At 41.9% G+C, this 19834-nt stretch overlaps 1 long non-coding RNA gene across 2 annotated transcripts in view; it reads right to left on the bottom strand.

Moving 5' to 3' along the window:
- The window catches only part of LOC120315177, a 55831-nt gene that overhangs the window by 35028 nt on the left and 969 nt on the right, over nt 1-19834 (bottom strand). The window contains exon 2 of one of the 2 annotated variants that reach the window (XR_005558615.1): nt 158-242. The exons of the other annotated variant lie outside the window; for it this stretch is intronic. This is a non-coding gene — a long non-coding RNA (uncharacterized LOC120315177). The remainder of the gene's footprint in view (nt 1-157; nt 243-19834) is intronic. 2 annotated transcript variants of the gene reach the window in all.

The raw sequence follows: 19834 nt of genomic DNA, 5'->3' as shown, positions 1-19834 counted from the left end.
TCTGTTCTAATTCTGTTCTGTTCTATTCTATTCTTATCATGATTTTAATCTAGTCTTGTCTAGTTTAGTCTGGTCCAGTGACACTAAAACAGAAAAATATGTGTTGTGTCACAATGTCAGTTCCAACCTGTTGTACTCATTCCATGATGATGCTCACCAGTATATAAGATGAGGGATTTGAATCCAGATGCCCCAACACACGTTTTGCTGCTAGCTCTCCCTTGTTCCCTTCCTACAGAGGCCTAAGGAATAAAGTAATAATTGCTTCCTTAGCAAATTCCTGATTCATTTTTTTCTTTTTAGAGCTTTTATAGGTTTCTTAACGTAAGAGGAGGTTATCTCCTTATCCAATTTACAGTCTAATGTTGCAGAAAGAGTCCAGAAAGAGTTTCTTGTGACTGTAGAAATTTATTTTAAACTTATCTTGATCGTTTTGTGAGCTAGCAGAATTCAGCTCTGAACAAACTAGTGGGAACATCAGCGCAAGTCTTCTGCAGTCTCCCACACAAAGCAACCTTGCATGTTGCAAGCTAGCAAGCCCATATCTCCTTGACATTCTCACTTACCCATAAATTAAGAAGAACGCAAAGGAGGAATGAGGGGGGAAAAAAGAAAAGAGGGGAAAAAAAGGTCTCTAAAAATGAGCATTTTCTGAGTTGGTCCCATTTTGTACCCCAAGCACACCCGTGAAACCATCTTCATCATCTTCACCATCATCATTGCCTCTTTAATTCCCACCCCCTTTCTTTTCTCCAGCTGAGTTTATGCCCCTGCTAGAAGTCCTTTTGTTTTCCATCAATGAGGGCAAAGTGGGGGGGGAATCATCAGGAGGGGAGAAAAAATAATTTAGTTTGCTAATAGGCAACGGATGGTGGGAAACAAGGGAGAGACCATGGAGCAGAGAAGGTGGAGGGACGGGAAAAGTGCTCACAGTTGAGGCTTAGCAAAGGCCTACACAAAGCCACCATTCATAAAGTCCAGGGCCAGAGACTTGCACTGAATTAAACAGACACAAAGACCAAAAGACTTTTTTTTTTTTTTATCCTCTCCCTGTTTCTGTGTCCCGTGAGAATGATCATATGTCCCTGGCATTAGAAAGCCTTCCACATAGGAGGAAGTGTGTGTGTGTGTGTGTGTGCGCGCACGCGCGCGTGCGTGTGTGTGTGTGTATAAACTGTGGTCGAAAATATAGAAGGTCCCCACCCCCACCCCATTCCTGGGATTCATGTATGGGAGAAGTACCATATGGTTTCTAAGCAAGTCATCTGCTTTCACGCAGGTTTGAAAACTTTGCTTGTCGGAATCTGTCCACGCACACACCTGAGGTCGCATTCAGCATGCTTGGTCTAGCCAAGGATCCTTGACCTCCGGCACTATGGCACTCATGTAAAAACAAGCACAATCACCCTTGGCATTTGGAAAGCTTGCAAAGCAATTGCCGGTGTTGGTACTTGCACCTATGCACGCTCACGTGCCCACCGAGAGGGGGGTTCAGGAAGGTGGGAGAGGTTGGCAAAGAAGACAGACGTAACACCCACCGTTCAATCATAAGAATGAATGAATCATCATGCAAATTTTGGCAAGCCATTTCTTTTTTTGGATGTTTGGTTAAATATCTTTACTGGCTGCCTATAGGACTTTATCTGTATCTGGACTCTGCCTCAAATGTTTCGAGGAGGAGGAGGAGGTGGAGGAGGAGGAGGAGGAGGAGGAGCAGGAGGAGGAGGACACACATTTTAAGGCAAGCATGCATACATGCTGGAAAACATTCAACTGGGCTGTGTTCCACATTTGTATAGCTGAACGTTTCCTACCTGAATATTTATACCAAAGTGTTTTTCCTAAAGAAAAACCCTCATCCATTCAGAGAAATTACAGTAAAGAGGCAATGTCTATTGTTCAACTTGAAGAGGAACTTTAATTAGTGCCATGCAGAAAAATATCTTGCGGTGTTGTTGTTGTTGTTGTTTTTTAGCCTACCGTTTTTTACTCAGTTTTCTGAAAGAGAATTTGCCTTTGAAAAGGAAAATTTACTTCAAAAAAAAAGGAGGAGGAGGAGAAGAGAAGAAGAAGGAGAAGGAGAAGGAGAAGGAGAAGGAGAAGGAGAAGGAGAAGAAGAAGAAGAAGAAGAAGAAGAAGAAGAAGAAGAAGAAGAAGAAGAAGAAGAAGAAGAAGAAGAAGAAGAAGAAGGAAGAACAGAAGAGGAGGAGAAGAAAGAAGAGAAGAAAATAATAAGAATAATAATATTAATATTAAGAAGAAGAAGAAAAAGAAGAAGAGAAGAAGAAGAAGAAGAAGAAGAAGAAGAAGAAGAAGAAGAAGAAGAAGAAGAAGAAGAAGAAGAAGAAGAAGAAGAAGAAGAAGAAGAAGAAGAAGAAGAAGAAGAAGAAGAAGGAAGAAAACTTTAGTAGGATTCTCCTGGCTGGAGTTTGCTAGATTCTCGTGCTTATTTGATTAAAAAGGTTGCTGAACAGTTGGCATTCATGTCTCCTCTGTGACTCTTTCTCTGTTCAATCTAAGGATCTCCAACCCCTTTGGCTTCTTGTAGACCTTTTTTACTTCCAAAGGAAGACAACAGACAGGAACTCCCCACAAGGGGGGGGGCGACACTGCCAAATTGGGGAATATGAACAACAAGAGAAGTTGCAGAAGGATGGAAAGACCTGTTCCAGAAAGGGACCTTAAATTATCATCTGCTAATTGTAGCTAGCAAATAAGTTCAAGAGACAGCCCCCGCCCCACCTCCATCCCCAAAATACCTTACACTTGGAGAATAAGATGGAAAAATAGAGAAGCGATTTTCAAAGAAGAAATAAACTTTTGAGAAATTGCAAGGCAACCTCTTGGGCATCTAAATCTTGGGCATAAAACTGTTTTCCATGACAGCTTCCTACTTTCAACTACCGTTCTGAAGGGGAGAGAGTCTTAAAAAGCTCTGCAAGAAAGGTGTGATGACACTGCCCAGCTATTAAGCTATTCCATTTTCCATTTTGGTTTTTTGTTTTGTCTTTCAAAAAGGAAAAACAAAACAGGCAAATCACAAGTGGAAGAAAACAACTGCCTTCCTCAAATTCAGAGAATAAGGCAGGAAAATTGCATGATAAAAAAAAAATCTCATTTGGACCTTAAAAAGCTTGGAGCCCTCTTAACTAGGAAGCATGTTCTAATCAATGTACGCCTTTGATTTTAAATTCATTTATGTTGCTCAGCTCCCAAGATTTACAAACCTTAGAATCCCAGAGAGTGCCCATCCCCAAATTCAAATGAGAACTCCAAAAAGCTTTTGATCGAGTAAGATAGCATAGCAAGGTGTTTACAGAAGTACGGAATCAGCAATCGCCCTTAGTTTTCGAAGAAACTCAAAACTATTGGATTGAATTACAGGAAACAGACAAAATTTGTTTTCAAAAAAAGTTCCATACAAACAGGAATGAAGCAAAACCCCCACCAGGAAAAGAGAAACCTAGTATTAATCTCTTACACGAGGGTCACAGTTTTGTTTTTAAGGCTTTAAAAATCTGTTAAAGATCCCTAATTCAGTCCCTTGTAACTCCAGACAGGCCTAGCACTGATGATGTTTGGGTAATGAAACATCTGTGAGGAAATAACTAAGTTCAAAAAGCACCAAGGACCCATCATTTCAACATATATTCTCCTTTATTGAGAATAGGAGTGCATGAAATTACCTTGGTTTGCCCAGCATGCTGCTTCATTGTAGCTTTAGCTTAGAATCATAGGGCTGGATGGGACCTATGGGGTCTTCTAGTCCCACCCTCTGCCCAAGGCTTCCTCCAAGAAGAAAAAAGAAGAGAGGCCTGGCTTTTGCAGGGCTGAACGAAGCCAGCAAGCCACATAGAGACCCGGTTTCACTGGTAGAAGTGACCATCTGAATTCATGTTCCAAATCAGATTTGGTCATTCTGAAATTCAAAGTGACCTGATTTGACACCTGAAAGCTGAGCCACATGGAATCTCCATGAAAAAATGTCCCACCAAGGAACACTTGTTGGTCCAAAATATGCTTCTTTTCCCACCAAAGCCATTTGGATGTCAGAAGGGAGTAGCACAGCTAAGGAAAAGGGGGGGAAAAATGGCGGACTGCGTTGTTTGGCGACCCCCGTGAAATGGTCGTTCGACCCCAAATGGGGTCCCGACCCACAGGTGGAGAACCACTGCTCTATCAGAATAGGAAACCATTTTGGCCTCTGTTACTATCTTCTCTTTCTTCTCTTTGTCAAGTTCATGGGGTTTCTCCCCCCCCACACACACACACCATATATTCCTCTGGATTCAGAGAGAAAAGTATTTACCAAGGGCTGTGAGCTCTGATGGAGAAATAAACCTTCGATTGTCTAAAACAAGACACCTCCCAATTCAGAGATTTATTTCAAAGCATCCCCATCCATATTCCCAGCTGCAAATTGACCACATAATTTCATCCCGTCCAGCACAGCAGTTTCAATAAGGCGGTTGCTGTAATTCCATTCGACATGCAGCTAGTCCTCAACATACAGCAGTTTGTTTAGTGACCGTTGAAAATAGTGACTTAGGACCGTTGGTCACACTTAGGACTGTCGCAACATCCCTATGGTCACATGATTGACGTCTGGAGGCTTTGACAACTGACTCACATTTATGACGGTCGCCGCAGTCCCAGAGTCACGCAATCCTCCTTTCGCAACCTTCTGACAAACAAAGTCAATGGGGGAAGCCCGATTCACTTCCCAACCGTGTCACTAACTTAACAAATGCAGGGATTCACTTAAGAACGGTGACAAGAAAGGTCGTAAAATGGGCCAAATCTCACTTAGCAATGGAATTTTTGGTCATAAGTCAAGGATGATCTCTATATATGAAGAAATGCTTAGCTGAAATCCGTGAGGGTCACCTCTATTGCCTTCTCTGTTTGAAAACTTAAGGCAGTGGTTCTCAACCTGTGGGTCGGGACCCCATTTGGGGTCGAACGACCATTTCACGGGGGTCGCCAAACAACGCAGTCAGCCATTTTTTCCCCCTTTTCCTTAGCTGTGCTACTCCCTTTTATTCTATTGGCTTTTGAAAGCCAATAGAATAGACTCTCTTGAATAGAGTCTAATTCTATTGGCTTTCAAAAGCCAATAGGAATTGTCCAGGCTGTCTCTGTCTGCTGAGCCCGCCAAAAGCCCCAGTCTGCAAACAGTGCTGCACCAGTTGAGTAGTCCTCGACTTACGACCGGTTGAGTAGTCCTCGACTTACGATCGGTTGGTGGTCGCGGCATTAAAAAGGTTGAGAACCACTGACTTAAGGGAAAGATTGTGATAAAAAAAATGAGGCATATAATGGGGGGGGGGGAATGAGAGGGAGGAAAGTACTAATTAGCACTAAGACCATCACTTACCATTAATAGTTAGTCACTGTTTTCTTGATGTAGCTGAAGGCTAGAAAGTTGAAACGTGTGATGCTTACCTGTCTTTTTCTCATTAACAGAACACAAAGTGAGAACAGACATGGATTGTCTGCTTCTTAGATAGATATCACACACACACACACAGATACACACACACGCTTCTTATGCAATATTTTTATTGCATCGCTATTGCATACGAGTAATGAGATAAAGCAGAGCCATTCCATGCTCGGTGGATAATCCCTTTCATCTGGACCACTGAGAGACACATCTACATCTCTCCAAAATCATGGTGATGTTGGAACACAGCTGGGCTATTTGGCTAGCAGTCAATTAATTGGGAGCTTTCAAGCCACAGATTAATCAACTAAAATTCAAGTTGATTCATTGATCACGGGATGTTTCAATTACTGAGACGAGGCGAGGTGTGTGCTTGTTTAATTTCCAGTCAGTATTTTGGAGCTACGAGGTCTGTGCAGAGAAAATATTAATTACGGCACAGACTAGGAGGTATTTGTGTTTGCTGTGTTAAATGGATAAATTGCTTCAATCTTCAAAAAAAAAAATTCTTACAAACAATCCTTTGCACCGTGTTTTAATAATGCATCTATTTTAACCAAGTTAAGTGGCAGTTGGTGAAGTAAACATTCTTTAAATCAGAAGACAGCCTTACTGGAGAGGTGTGAAGGGAGAATGAGACATTTGAATAAGGATTTAGAATAAAATTAACATGGAAGTTGACAAGAGTATTCCTTCCATATAAAACCTGGATGTTTGCATCACCAGTTATTCAAGTGTTTATAAAAAATCCATTAGCATTGTGTGTGTACATGCAAGACAATCGTCTCTACACTGCTCAACGGGGAGAAAAGTCCAGTTGGAACTAAATTGGTGTCTCTTTTATCTGTGGATGTACATCAGAATAAGCATTTCAACACCTCTCAAATCAAAGAAAGGAACAGCTTTGGAAAGCAAAGATAAATCTTTGATGGATACACCAGGGAATGGAGAGGAAGGGGCTCTGGAAGGTAAAAAGGAGAGAAATAGAGACCAGCAAGAAAATGATATTCTTATTTAGCTTTCAAAGAAGTTTTCCTTGTCACTGTATGCAACACAAACCTTGCTAATGAGAACGCCAATCACACCCGACTGCCTGCTTTTCCATATCGGATGAAAATCTAGATACAGACGCTTGCTGTATTGCCTTTTGAACTGAAGATAAGAAAAACATGCGTACTGCAGGGTTTTTTTAATGTGATTCTTAGAGGAAGAGGAACAACACACAAACACAAACCCCACCCAAGGGTTGGAAGCCAGCTGTGATCATTCTTGGCTGTCCAGCACACAATCCTCAAAACCTTTCCTTAGATTTGTCTCCCAAAATGTGGAAGCTGTTGGCGCATTCTCCCGAAGGCTAATACTCCAGACAAAATTGAGAATGCCCAAAATAGATATTACAGTGATGCATCAGCACTTTGGCCCTGAAGACGTGATATTTCAAAACATGAACAGTGCAAGTGGCATCTTTGCTGCAACACACCACATGCTTTCCCAAGATCCCACACCTGTCCTGGAGAAGATGCTTTGGGTTTAAGGAATTGTAGACAAAGTTTCTGACTGTATCCTCCCATGTTTGGTCTGTGGAAATTCTCAGACATCCAGGTCATGGTTGTCCCAAAGGTGCTTTTTCAAAAGGCAGCCGGACTTTGTTTTTCTTTGAAGACGTTTCGCTTCTCATCCAAAAAGCTTCTTCAGTTCTGACTTCAGCTGCCTTTTGAAAAAGCAACTTTGGGCCTCTCCTGAAATCCCTTTATATCTTCAAATCTTCGCATTCGTATTCCAGGTCACTACACTGCCATATAGATATCTTAAACATATACAGATGAACATTGGCAGACAGACTCACATTGCACATTGTACATGGTTTATCCAGGGCTTATTGGATAAACCACAAACAACTGATTCACAAAACCTGCTAAGGCATACACCATAGTTTACAAACCACATTGGTTGGGTTTCTCCAACATGATGTGCCCAAACCAAAGGAATCCCAGGGTGGGCAGGCAATTGCATCGAACCCAGCCACTCACAGGCGAAGGTATCTGTTTCCAGACATTCACAAACAAAGGGGATTGTGTTGACATTCAACAGCCTCAAACATTCACAGCAATGTTTCTGTTTGAAAAGCACACATTGTGTGCATGTAATGTATATATAGAGAGATGAATTTCAAATCTGACTCCCAACTTACTGCCCAACCAGCTTTTTTGAATGTTAAGCAACCAAGAAGAAGGATCAGCTTACAGACACAAAGGCTCACATCCCACGTATGATCTAAAATAAGACTCATTCTGCCGAAGTACAGAACACTGAAGAGGTGCAATCTGTGTTCCTCGTGGCCAAATGCTAGGGAAAATTGCCAAGCAAGGAAGAGGGCTTTACCAACATCCTGATGAGATATTTGTCATTTTTTCTTTCTTCCTAAGCAAAAAAAAAAAAAAATACCAAAAACAAATCCACCGAGTATTAAATGCTCCACTGAGTAAGCACAGTCTTCAATTCTTTCTCGTTCAATCCCCACTGATACTCGCTCTAATATGATAAATTTATCATCAGTCTGATAAGAGACACCAGAGCTGCTCTCAGCTTAAAATGAACACACAGAGACGCGTACACATGTGCACACACACGTGTCAGTGCAATGTGGTATAGGTGCTGGACGAGGAGGAGGGAGATCATCAAATTAGTAAGAGTAGTAAAGTTGGAAGGGACCTTGGAGGTCATCTAGTCCAACCCCCTGCTCAGGCAGGAAACCCTACACCATTTCGGACAAATGGCTGTCCAGTCTCTTCTTAAAAACTTCCAGTGTTGGAGCATTCACCGCTTCTGGAGGCAGGTTGTTCCACTGGTTAATTGTTCTGACTTCTCACAATCATCCCTTAAACGTGAAAGCAAAGTAGTCACCATCTCTCAGCCAAAGACTAACAAATTGAGAAGCATCCATATAACTCACTCTGGACTAGCATGGTAGACCAGCTCAGTAAGACCACAGGGCTGAAACATTTGTCCAAAACTGTGGACAGCCTATAGTCCTATAATTGGGCAGGGAGTTTCAGAAAGTGTCATTTGAATAACCAAAGAGCACCAAGTTGGAAAAACTAGTGATGTCAACTTATTTTGGAATTTGTTTGTTTATTTATAACCCTGTATGGAGTTGGACTGGTTATTTACCTAAACTCTATCAGTGAACAATGTTTCCTTCCTTTCGACAACTCTTTAATCAAATCCATTAAGAAAACCGAACCACACTAATCTAAGACTTCTCAAGGAAAAAAATAAAGAGTGGAAAAAATGAGAGAGAGGGAGAGGGAGTGGGAGAAGGAGAGAGAGAGGGAGATTTAGCTATCTTTGTGCAACACAACCAGGAACCAGATTCCACATAAAAATCAAAGCAAACCATTGCATGGCCTAAGGCACGGGTGTCAAACTTGCCGCATCACATGACGTGTCGCGATGTATCGCAACTTTTTTTGCATCGCCAGAGCTGGGGTGGGTGTGGCCTCTGCATGATGCAACTGGCCTGCGGGATGGCAGTTTGACACCCCTGGCCTAAGGTTATAGTCCAGTTTGCAGAAAATATGCAAGAGGCAGCCCTGAATTTGTAGCCACTAAGTCATGACTTATAGTTTGGAAACCACTGCTACTATATTGCTAAAAAGACCTTGCCTGCTGCTTCCTGCTGAGATTGTTGGCAAAACATGGAGGACCTAGATAGACCATCTATTCAGCATTGTTGTCATTGCCAAGGTCAAAAGAGGAAATACCAACAGAATCACCAAGCAACTACATTCCTACTAGACACAACCAGATATCAACCTTGCACACCCAATGAACTTAAGTTTTCTGGCTCTAATCTTCCCCAAAAAAAAAAAGAAAGAAAGAAAGAAAGCATTCCAAGTCAACAAACCGAATGTTCTACTCAACCAACAAACCAAGGTAGATCATTCAAGAAATCAAGTTAAAGACATTGTTGTTTAGGGCAATGTACAGCATCCAATCAATGTATTTTGAAGGCTCACTGAAAACTGACCAGAAAGAACTGAGTGCTCTTCTTAAACATAAAGGGCTGACCAATGGCTATTTAGAAAAGCTGAAATACCAGGAAAGGAACAAGGCAGGTGAAATCTTGAACAGAAGCATTCCATAACATCAAAATTCATGGTGTATCCTACTTGCAAATCTAAAGTGCTTTATCTGAATAATTACAGCATTAATTAAGCTGTGGCATGTACCCATAGATGCACCTGTTTTTGGCTGTTGTTGTTAAAGCATTCATAAATAAGCACTTTTGGCAAGCAGCCATCCTAATACACAGAAAGAGAGTAATTTATAAATCTTTCCAATGTTGATAGAGAAGGGAATTCGGTATTCCTTTGCCATCATCAGTGCTGACGTTCAGATGACCAGGTCACAACTGTTGTGTTGATGAGTTAGATCTCCCAAGTCTATCAATTCCCCCACCTAAGCAATTTTGTATATGACTAGCCAATAAAAAACACCAATTTAGAAACTTTCATCAATCTTCTTTAGACTGTTGTCTTTCAAAGTGAATCAGCAGCAGAATGTGATGTAGGTCATGAAAATGGCCTTGGAGAAGACCTTCAGAAGCATGTCTTAAGCCCACTAAGGTGAGAAAAAAGGTGAGCATGTCTTAAGCCCACTGTGACTTAAACTGGCTCTTTCCTTCCTACTTCCTGGGGTATAAGAGAGAAGTAAGGGAAAATACAGACAAACATACAATAGCTTCATAAATAGAATTCTAGCCATACCATAGTCTATCTACCTTGGAAGGTGGGCAGGTGGCTACCTAGCCTTTTCTATGTTTTGGTGCACATGGTGAAGAAGGAAACCACTGAACATTTGATTTCCTTTCAGGAAATGCATTGTTGCTGTATTCTAATGTGCTTGCTCTGAAAAATAAAAATAAAGGTCATGATGTACAGCTTGCATAAAGAAAAGCAAGCTAGTGCAAATCAAAGTTGTTCCATCAGCAATAATTATAAGAGAAGCAGGCATGAAGGTTTATTAAAAGATGGAGTCAGCTATGCCTACAGTTCAGGCTGATACACATTTGCTGAAGTATCGGATAACAATTGGAAATAGGGATGCAAATGTTCACTCAGTGAATTCACGGACTCTCATTTGGCCCTGTTTACAAGCCAATTCAGCTTCACTATCTCTGGCTCAGGACAGGGTTCACACATTCTGTTATGCCCTAGTAGTTCACCTAACCAGAGTTAGATAAGGCACAGCTGGCCACGTTCATGTATCCTGAGGAGCCCAGATGGGGCTCACTTGCCTGGCAACTTAACCTGATGTGGAAACCCAGCCTTTCATACACAATGCCTCCAGACCCTGGGGGGGGGGGAGGAAATGTAATAAATAGATTAATCCAGTTTATTAAGCATAAATTTCCCTCTTGTGTGTGTGGAGGGGGGGAAGGCTGTGGATTACCCCAGGCTCATTTCCCAAATCCTCATTTTCTTCGCTATTTCTTCCCCATCCCAGCCAACTTTCCAGCCCTCTCCCTCCCCATCCCCCCCCACCCCAATTTGAAGAACTGAAGCCTGGCGTGGGAACGGTACCTTGGAGCTTTTCACAAATCCAGTAGGCCCTTGAACCAAAACCAATTAGAATGCCCCAAGGCTTTGCAATTCAAGGCTGGCCCTTCTTTTCACAGGGCTGCCATCTCAACGGTGTTAAGGAGCCCCGATGTGAATGGGGGAGACTTGGTAAAGTGGTGCTTAAGCCAGGCCCAAGGTGAAAGGAACTAAGCTTCTATAGGAACAGCAGCTTTGGTTTCTAAGAGACCAACTGACCAAGACAAGGAAAAAGAAAGAAACCCTCACTTACTATTCTGTTCCCCGATTTGCCAAGACCCAAAATGCTTCTCTGTCTGGAAGGGTGAGCAATCCAAGGCCCTGGAAAGCAACATGTTTAATTCCTTCAGCTTTTTCTTTCTTTCTTTCTTTCTGTCTGTCTTTCTTTCTTTTTTGCACCCTGAAGCTCTTTATTATAACAATTACCAAGGATCAGGGTGGAACTTTCCCACCATTTTGAATCACGAAGCACAGAGACACAGAAGCAGGCAAACCCTGAAGTGTAAGTCTTTAAAGCTGTTGCTTTAAAGTCGCAAAGGGATCTGCAAATCCCTGGAAAATACATAAATTCTCAACGGAGTCTACAAATATGATTATAAGACCAACTGTTTGGTATTATCTTCTCATCCCCCTGTACTCCTATCCAGTCCAGCCACCAAACGTTTGCCCACCCCAATTGTACGCCTATTAGATATTTATTTTCTATTCAGGCAATATTAGATCATCTAGGGATTAATCCTATCTCCTGGATTCCTCAAAAAATGTGAGTTGCATTTGATGGATGGAAGAGGAATTTGCCAGAGGAAAAAAAATTGTAATCAAGTTTTGACCATGGTGGAAGAACAAAGGAGAAGTTGAAATCAAAGAATGACTAGTAGCTACTTACATTTGGGGTTTTTTTTTAATAGAGGAATATTATAATATTTTTTATTAAACTCTTCTTGTAAGAGTTTAATAAAAAATATTATAATATTCCTTTATTCTTGTAAGAGATCAGTGTGAAATAGGTTTTGCTTTGCCATGCAATCTTCACCGACATCCTATATGGTACACTTATACTAAAGAATAGTTATCAGGGATCTCTTTGTGAGCATTCATGGACCACATCTTTTCTGAGGATCCAAATCTCTGAACACTTGAGGTCATCACATTGGGTCTGGATGTGATTAGGCTTGATCAGATTCATGTTGGATTTCATTTTAAAAAATAGTTCAATTTAGACTCGCAATTCAATTTTTTCAAAAGTAGTCTATTCTATTCAGATTTGCCGTTCAATCAATTTCAGAATCAGTTATGTTTTCAAACACCAAGTTTTAGATGCAGATTTGAAGGCACCCAGTTCCATCCAACACATCACATTGATTTGAAGAAGCTTTTTGAAGATTCTAAGAGATGATTCAGTCAAGCTACCTTGAAATAAAATATTAGGATATATGCATAATTCTAACTCACAAAGCGTTCTCAGCCTAGTGGGTGCTTACTGAATAAACAACAATTGGCTGAGCTAAGCTTTAAAGCAGGGCTCTTCAAACTTGGCCCTTTTATGACTTGTGGACTTCAACTCCCAGAATTCCTCAGCCAGTGTACCTGGCTGAGAAATTCTGGGAGTTGAAATCCACAAGTCATAAAAGGGCCAAGTTTGAAGACCCCTGCTTTAAACATACAAAATGCTAAATCAGGAGTGTCAAACTGCCAGCCCGCACCCACCCCGTTGCAACACGTCACGTGACATACATCGCAACACGTTTGACACCCCTGTGCTAAACCAATCCAAGCAAACCACACTGTGGCTTGGTGTGATGGGTACACCTGATCTCTTGTTCACAAGTTCAAGTCCCACCACATCAACAATTGACTCTTGCAAGATACTATTACTCAAGTTCCCTTTTCATCAGCAACAGGAGAGGAGTAATAATGCCCCCATAATACATAGATATTCAAATACAATAAATCAATAGTTAACCAAAAACATGTATACACTTTGTAAACAATGGATGTGACCTCACGCCTGAGAAACTGGATAAAAATATTTATATAATATTCATATGAAAGGAGCAAGACAAATTCTAACCACTTGAATAGCAACTGTTTAACACTGATGAAGTGACTCTGTTTCACCTGTAAGGAGCTTTTGAACACTCAGAACGTACTTCACTCATATTTACCAGAATCTGAAACATTTCTAGCAACTAATTAAACCTGATTCGCTGATTCCACTCAAATATATTTTCACTGCTACCAAAACCAAAGCAGTAACCTTCCTTTTGCAAAGTAAACAAGAGAAGCCACGCATATCCTAAAAACCAAAAGAAATTTTGTTAAGGACAGAAAAAAAAGATACTGTTCATATATAGTTCCTGTCTCTTTGAAATAATTCCTTAACAGCGCAATATGCAAAACCAGCTAGTTTATTTCATTTTTGTATTATGCAAACACCAAAAATTTAATAATGAAGTAGAGTGGGTTGTATGAATTCAGAAACTGCATTCTGTTGGAGAGACAGAGAGAGGTATAGAGAGATAAAGAGATATGAGAGACGGGGGGGGGGGGGGAGGGATAATGATATAGATAGACAGAAAGAAAGACAGACAGATACTAAAATCTGGTGCACTGACTTGAAGCTAAAAACACAACTGGGACCTTGATCTCTGAGTTATCAGTGAATATGCCAGAAAGGGTTTTGAAAGATTTATAGAATAACATGGTGCATGTTGGTCAATTGGACCCAGCAAGATAAAACTATAAAACCCTGGGCACATCCTAGAGTAATTAACAAAGCTTCTTAATTTTAATTAGAGGCTGAACCAGCCAATTTCCTTCAAGAGTGTCAAACTTCCTATTTTCAACTATATATTTTAAAATTCACCTTTGTTCGGATGTCTGCTCTGAGTTCAGAACTCTAAGTGCTGATTAACTGGCAGCCTTCTAGTGGCTCTCCAGATTTTTTTGCAACCCAGATCTGACAGCTAAGACGATAAGAAAAACATGCTGCAAGGTCATGATGTAAAATCCAGAATTTTTGGACTTGCACCCCAAATGCCAAGCTTTGGTAAGTCACTAGGGGTTGCATCCTAACATCACAATGCGTGTTTCATCCATTGCTGCTCCCTGCAGTTTCCCTCTGGCAGGCAGCTATGACAGATCATGCCTGTAATAGGAACACTATCTGCTAGCTTCAGCAATCAAATCAGTGTGAAACCATCCACAGGAGAATTTGGAAAGAAATGCTGACAACCCAGTGAAGAAAACTAAGCTGGAGAAGAAAAGTAATAATAGTAATAATAATAGTAGTAAAGTTGGAAGGGACCTTGGAGGTCATCTAGTCCAATTCTCTGCTAAGGCAGGAAACCCTATACCATTTCAGACAAATGGCTGTCCAGTCTCTTCTTAAAAACTTCCAGTGTTGGAGCATTTACTGCTTCTGGAGGCAGGTTGTTCCACTGATTAATTGTTCTCACTGTCCAGGAAGTTTCTCCTTAGTTCTAGGTTGCTTCTCTCCTTGATTAGTTTCCACCCGTTGCTTCTTGTCCTGCCTTCAGGTTTGAGGGCATAGCCAACATTACAATAGTCTAAGCACAATGGATTGTGGCAATCAGCGTCAAGGATTTCATGGACCCGGAATTGCCACAAATGCTAGTTTGCAAAGGACAGATCTCTTTGAAAGTCTACCTCTGCCTGGCCTGTCTTCATTTCAAGGGCTCTGCCATCCATTCTGGTTTAAAGGGGGGGGGGGGGAAACTATAGGAAGAAACCACAGCTGGGGTCCTAAAGGTGACTGTCAGTGGTTAGCAGCTGGGCACCAGACTTAGCAAGCTACAATCTTCCCTGCTTTGCTGAGAGATACTGTGTTTCTATTTAAATTATAGTAATTATTTATACATTTGCATATGTACATGCACATTTATGCCAATCTCTCCTTGCCTGTGTCTACTTCTCTCTCTCTCTCTCTCTCTTTTCCCTACCCTCCCCCAGTAAATGGCCAACATAACTCATGTTGCTGTTCAGAATTGAAAGGGGTGGGGGGAGAGAAAATAAGAGAGATATGGGGTGGTGAAAAAGCAGCAGGCAGAAAAAAAAAGAACATCAATTGTCATCAGAGCAGCCCAGGTGTTTTGCACATTCAATATTTTGTCAAGTCTTCTCATTTGGATGCTGATTTTGAAAAGGGAGACTTTGAGATGGCCCAAATCACAACTGCATTCAATGCTTAACCATATATTTTTTTTTTTTCTGGAGAGCGCCCAAAGCAAACACTGTGGCTTTGAAATTTTAAAAAGTGCCAAATTAAGAACTACAGAATTGCTGCTGCCTTAGCCAACAGCTCATTCACATGGATCACAGATCCTGGGAAGAAAGGAAAGAAGGAAGGAAGGAAGGGAGGGAGGGAGGGAGGGAGGAAGGAAGGAAGGAAGGAAGGAAGGAAGGAAGGAAGGAAGGAAAAATCCTTTTTCACTTGTATCTCATTGTTTAGACTATACCTTGAGTACTTTTTCTGGAGACCTAGAAAGAATAAAATGAGATGCTATAAAGATATCTTCCTTTGTACTTTTTCAAAAGGCTCAAAAATGAATGGTACATTCTTTGTCTGCTACGAACTGAATTGAAGTCCCCCCCCCCCCTCCAATACACTTTTTTTATTCTGGCACTACATGTAGACTTCAGCAAATTGGAGAATTTCCGCTTTAATAATATCTTCTATCTAAACGATAGTCTAATACTAGGTCTGATGCTCTTTAACATTTTAAGTTACATTGCTCTTCCCAGAGTACAACATAAAGAAAAAACTGGAAAGCAGTTTTATGGATACAGAAGTCAGCCCTAGTAAGGCCATCAGGGTGTCAACTCCAAATGAATATGCATAGGTTTTCAGCCATTGACCATAGAATTCAACAAACAAAACCACCAGTCTCCTATTTCACCTACCAGGAAGATCTTGGATCATATTATTAGTAAATATGAATGTACAATTAGTAGAAAAAGATGAAAAATGTAACAGATGAAATTCAAATCAGAGCAACAGGAGGAACAAAATGTGCTATGCCTACCACTTCCTGGTTTTGTTTTTTGTTTATTGGCAACAGATGAGCTAAAGGACAGGTAATCTACTTCTCATAGTCATCAAAATACTAATGCAGGGGTCTTCAAACTTGGCAACTTTAAGACTTGTGGACTTCAACTCCCAGAATTCGTCAGCCATCCAGGTTCTACATTTAGGCAAGAAAAACCAAATGTACAGGTGTAGTATAGGGGGTACCTTGCTCAATAGTAGTAACTGTGAGAGTCCTAGTGGACAATCACTTAAATAGGAGCCAGCCGTGTGCTGCAGCTGCCCAAAAAGCCAACACAGTGCTAGACTGCATTAACAGAGGGATAGAATCAAGATCACGTGGAGTATTAATACCACTTTATAATGCCTTGGTACAACCACACTTGGAATATTGCATCCAGTTTTGGTCACCACGATGTAAAAAAGATGTTGAGACTCTAGAAAGAGTACAGAGAAGAGCAACAAAGATGATTAGGGGACTGGAGGCTAAAACATATAAGGAACGGTTGCTGGAATTGGCTATGTCTGGTTTAATGAAGAGAAGGACGATGGGGGACATGATAGCAATGTTCCAATATCTCAGGGGCTGCCATAAAGAAGACGGAGTCAAGCTGTTCTCCAAAGCACCTGAAGGCAGGACAAGAAGCAACGGATGGAAACTAACCAAGGAGAGAAGCAACCTAGAACTAAGAAGAAACTTCCTGACAGTCAGAACAATTAACCAGTGGAACGGCCTGCCTCCAGAAGCGGTGAATGCTCCAACACTGGAAGTTTTTAAGAAGAGACTGGACAGCCATTTGTCCGAAATGGTATAAGGTTTCCTGCCTGAGCAGGGGGTTGGACTAGATGACCTCCAAGGTCCCTTCCAACTTTATGATAATGATGATGATGTCCTAACTCTTTAGAGAAGTCTATAATGCTGCAAAAGGTAGAAGAAAATAGAAAAGAGCATCCATGGATGGACACTATTACAGCATCCTCCTAGAGCAGTGATGGCGAACCTTTTAGAGACCGAGTGCCCAAACTGCAACCCAAAACCCACTTGCTGGGTGGGTGTGGCCCATTGGGTGGGCGTGGCTGCGGTGGTAACAGCAGACTGCGTGGGACTAAAAAGTTCAATCAATCAATTCCAACTTTGCAAGATTTCCCCCCCCCGCCCGCTAGAAGTTGAAATTGACTGATTGATTGAACCTTTTTTTTTTTTTGTACATGGTAGTGGAGGTTTTATAAAGTGAAAAGGTTTTATAAAACCCAGCTGAAGGCCTAGGACTGGAGCGACGGTGCGTGTGCCCACAGAGAGGGCTCTGAGTGCCACCTCTGGCACCCCTGCCATAGGTTCGCCAGCACTGTCCTAGAGAAATAAATCTACCTAACAATAAACACCACCTTGATGGCCCCTGATCCATCAATTAATCATTTCTGAGCTGAAAAGCCCTTCTCTTACATTATCCCAGAGATCTAGCTGTGGGCCACACAGTTTCGAAAGAAAACTACCGTACTTTGAATATGTACAATAGAACCATGTTGTTCTCCTCAGCTGGGAAGTTGAAAGGAAAGCTGCTGCTGACGTCTGAAGGGAAGGGAGACCACTGAGAAATCCCATGGCTAAAACCCAAGTTGAGAAGATTTGTTTTTTGTTTTTGTCTGTTTGCACGTAGCTATCACGCTGTCACAGGAGTCAAGCTGACTTGAACAAAGCTTTGTCTTCTCAGAATCAGAAAAGCATACTCTTCAAGGTTACTCCATAATGGAGCCACAAAGATGCAATCATGCATAGATGGAGTACACACATACTGCCGAGTTCATGCCCCTATTAGGCATCCACTGGTAATTCTTGCTAGTGAAAGAAGTGGCATTGAGTGGTACTGAGGCATTCAAAATGATGGTTACAAAGGCCAAGGTGTGCAAACACTCCAACTTATCTCCCCTTGTTTGAGGCAGCCTGAATACAGAGATGGACTAAGGTGGCTGGGTTGAAGGTCAACCCATCAGCTCTCGCCTTGATGTAAAAGAAAGCTGATGGTTCTCTATCCAACTGGAGACAATGCATGGTTAGTTGAAGCTCAGACACCACCGTTTTTTCGAATGGCTACCCTTGTGGCTACATCTACACTGTCTCCCAGTGTAGAGAAACCCTACCCCTTAAAAATAAGAAGTTTAAATTCAAATAGTGCTAAGCTGCTCATGAAAGTGAAGAGGAACTAAAGAGCCTCTTGATGCGGGTGAAGAAGGAGAGTGCAAAAGTTGGCCTGAAACTCAACATTAAGAAATCCAAAATCATGGTATCCGGCCCTCTCAATTCCTGGCAAATAGATGGGGAAGAAATGGAGGCAGTGACAGATTTTATTTTTCTGGGCTCAAAGATCACCTCAGATGGGGACTGCAGCCAAGAAATTAAAAGACGCTTGCTCCTGGGGAGGAAAGCTATGGCAAATCTAGACAGCATACTAAAAAGCAGAGACATCAACCTGCCAACAAACGTGCGTATAGTCCAGGCCATGGTTTTCCCAGTTGCAATGTATGGCTGTGAAAGTTGGACCATAAGAAAGGCTGAGCGCCAAAGAAATGAGGCCTTTGAACTATGGTGCTGGAGAAGACTCCTGCGAGTCCCTTGGACTGCAAGGTGATCAAACCGGTCAGTCCTAGAGGAGATCAACCCTGACTGCTCTTTAGAAGGCCAGATCCTGAAGTTGAAACTCAAATACTTTGGCCACCTAATGAGAAGGAAGGACTCACTGGAGAAGAGCCTAATGCTGGGAAAGATTGAGGGCAATAGGATGGAGAATGAGGTGGCTGGAGGGAGTCACTGAAGCAGGAGGTGTGAGCTTAAAGAGACTCCAGAAGATGGTAGACGACAGGAAGGCCTGGAGGAACATTGTCCATGGGGTTGCAATGGGTCGGACACAACTTCGCAATTAACAACAACAACAACAAAGCTGCTCATTCTTGGTGAGAAGTTAAGAAAATCCCTGGACCTTTGGGAGAACTTCCGAGGGAGGTGTCAGTGTCTTCTAATAGGAATCTTAGCCAGACTTTTGAAAAATAATAGTTCAGTGCTGATGTGAATGGTTTTGGTGACTTGATTTGAGATGGAGAGAGAGAGAGAGAGAGAGAGAGGGAGGGAGGGAGGGAGGGAGGGAGAGAGAGAGAGAGAGGGAGGGGAGATTTGAATAGGTTTGGCTCCAAGAAGGAGGGAGGGAGAGAAAGAAGGGGGGGGAACTCACTTATTTGTCTCAAACTGGGAACTCCAACGTGCCCAAAGAGAGAAGCTAGGCCAGGCTAGTGTGGTTCTTTGTGTTACCATGGGAACTGAATGCAGATATCACCCAATTGCTTTTTTATTTGCTAGACATTGTAATATATATTATGTCTCAACTTGGGGGGGGGTTGAAGTGAGGGAAAGAAGAAGACTTTGTGAACATTAACCATTGAGGCAACTCGGAGAAGGGAGCTATATGGGGCAGGGAGGGGGGGGAGAAAGAGAGAGAGAGAGAGAGAGAGAGAGAGAGAGAGAGAGGAAGCAAAGTCTCCCCCATTCAAACAGGTAGTTTGTATGCAGGCAGAGTCTCTCAGTCTGAAGGCCTGGCTCCGAAATCCCCCGGCTGCTTTCTATTCAAAAATCCCCCCTTCATTTCTGCTTCACTTCACTCTGTGTGGAGACCCCCTAGCTGTACACAAAGCTGGCAAATAAAGTCCATGAAAAGTGATCAAATTATCAAGAACTTGACCTCACAGAGGGGC

The sequence above is a fragment of the Crotalus tigris genome, unplaced genomic scaffold (assembly GCF_016545835.1).
Source record: "Crotalus tigris isolate CLP2741 ecotype Arizona unplaced genomic scaffold, ASM1654583v1 scf7180000019068.10715455, whole genome shotgun sequence".
Lineage (NCBI taxonomy): Eukaryota > Metazoa > Chordata > Lepidosauria > Squamata > Viperidae > Crotalus > Crotalus tigris.
Note: the sequence above shows the minus strand (reverse complement) of the source record. Positions and strands in the feature narration are given on the sequence as shown.